Source organism: Nerophis lumbriciformis, unplaced genomic scaffold, assembly GCF_033978685.3.
Source record: "Nerophis lumbriciformis unplaced genomic scaffold, RoL_Nlum_v2.1 HiC_scaffold_729, whole genome shotgun sequence".
Classification (NCBI taxonomy): domain Eukaryota; kingdom Metazoa; phylum Chordata; class Actinopteri; order Syngnathiformes; family Syngnathidae; genus Nerophis; species Nerophis lumbriciformis.
Window position 1 is genome coordinate 25,001 of NW_027316848.1, and position 1,857 is coordinate 26,857.

Consider the following 1,857-nt stretch of genomic DNA (forward strand, 5'->3'; position numbering starts at 1 on the left):
GGGCAAAGCCTCCATCAGAAGGACTTAGGCCCCCGCGCGGCACCGGGCAAAGCGGTCATCTGTACGCCACATGTCCCTCGCCCGACCGCCGGGCGGGGATTCGGCGCTGGGCTCTTCCCTCTTCGCTCGCCGCTACTGAGGGAATCCTTGTTAGTTTCTTTTCCTCCGCTTAGTGATATGCTTAAGTTCAGCGGGTCGCCTCGTCTGATCTGAGGTCGTATTCGAATGGGGTGAGGAGGGGTGGCTCCCCCGGGGGGGAGGCTCACCCTCTGTCATCTCTCTTTCGCCGGGAAGCCCGCCGGGCCCCCGCGAGCGCCTCCTCCTCCCGCACGCACCCGTCCGCCGCCCGTCGCACGCGTAACGCGGTCAGCCTGAGACGCGAGGTCCGCCGGCAGCCGCGCCCGCACATGCTGTGGGCTCGTAACGGGGCCCGCCCGCCACCCTCCGCGCCAGAGCTTCCCCCTGCCCTATCCCCCCGTTGCACGCGTAAATCACAACCGCCTGACGACAGTCGCGCCCGCCCGTACGGTGGGGGTTTCGGAACAGTGGGTCGCCCCACACGCGGTGGGCTCGTAGCGGGGGCTAGCCCGTCCGCCTCCCCGTCGCGCGCGTAACGCGGGTCTGCCTGACGGCAGCCGCGCCCGCACACGCTAAGGGGCTCGTGACGGGGGTCGCCCGTGGGTCCGATCGCGGGCGCGCGGCGCGCGGAGCTTACCTGCCCGCCACCCCCGTAAACGGGGGCTCGTAACAGGGGTCACTCCGCGCGCCCTCCGCACGCGCAGCTTACCTGCCCGCCACCCCCGTGGCCGGGGGCTCGTAACAGGGGTCACCGCGCGCCCGCAGCTTACCTGCCCGCCACCCCCGTGGCCGGGAGCTCGTAACAGGGGTCACTGCGCGAGCGCGGCTTACCTGCCCGCCACCCCCGTGGCCGGGGGCTCGTAACAGGGGTCGCCGCGCACGGGGTGCGCTCGCAAAGGGGTGGGGCTCACCCTGCCCGCCACCCGTCGCGCGCGTAACGCGGACTGCCCGAGACGCGAGGTCCACCGGCAGCCGCGCCCGCACACGCGCTGGGCTCGTAACAGGGGTGTCGCCCCCCGAGGGGAAGAAGTGGGCCGCGGAGTCCGCGACAGAGTGTCCTTCAGCCGACGAGTCTGCACTTAAGGGGACGAAGGACCCGGAGGTCCTGCGACACCCCAGCTCCGGAGGGAGTCTCCCCGCCTCCGATTGATATTCAGGCGACGCTCAGACAGGCGTGGCCCCGGGACGGGCCCGGGGCCGCAATGTGCGTTCGAAGTGTCGATGATCAATGTGCCCTGCAATTCACATTAGTTCTCGCAGCTTGCTGCGTCCTTCATCGACGCACGAGCCGAGTGATCCACCGCTGAGAGTTGTCTCAGTTTCCTGCTTCTGTTGCCACATCCTGGAGTTGGGTTTATCAGGTTGGACATGTCGCCCGGGGGCGACGGGGCACCGGGGGCTCCCGCCGAGACGGGAGACATTAAACCCCCCTCCTCCCTCCGTGGGAGGGAGGCGAGTTGGGTGCCCGGAAACCCCCCGCTGGGAAGCGGATGCCCGTTCAAGGTTCCGAAAGGCGAGCGGCCCGCCGGGACGCGCCCGCCGGCCGAAGGGCTGCAGCCCGGCCGTCGGTCGCGGAGCCCGCCGTGCCACACGCGCCAAGCGGGGTGGGGGTCGGGCGAACGGGCCGAGGCCCGCCGCCGTCCCCCCCCTCTCCGCGAGGCCCTGAGACTTCTGTGTTTCCCCGAGAACCGCGCGGCACCGCCGGGCCCGCGCCGCCGTCGGGCTGCAGCCCGAGCGTCGGTCGCGGAGCACCTGCCTGTGCCGCGCGCGCCAAGCGGG

The 1,857-nt window shown here is 71.1% G+C and overlaps 2 non-coding genes across 2 annotated transcripts in view; both read right to left on the minus strand.

Annotated features, from left to right (window-relative positions):
* The window catches only part of LOC140678448 (28S ribosomal RNA), a 4,122-nt gene extending 3,904 nt beyond the window's left edge, over window positions 1–218 (minus strand). The window contains exon 1 of the ribosomal RNA XR_012050215.1: window positions 1–218. This exon is cut by the window's left edge and continues 3,904 nt beyond it. This is a non-coding gene — a ribosomal RNA (28S ribosomal RNA).
* Window positions 219–1,236: 1,018 nt separating this feature from the next.
* On the minus strand, window positions 1,237–1,390 carry LOC140678447 (5.8S ribosomal RNA). Its single transcript, XR_012050214.1, has one exon. It is a non-coding gene; the product is annotated as a 5.8S ribosomal RNA (ribosomal RNA).
* Window positions 1,391–1,857: the final 467 nt, after the last annotated feature.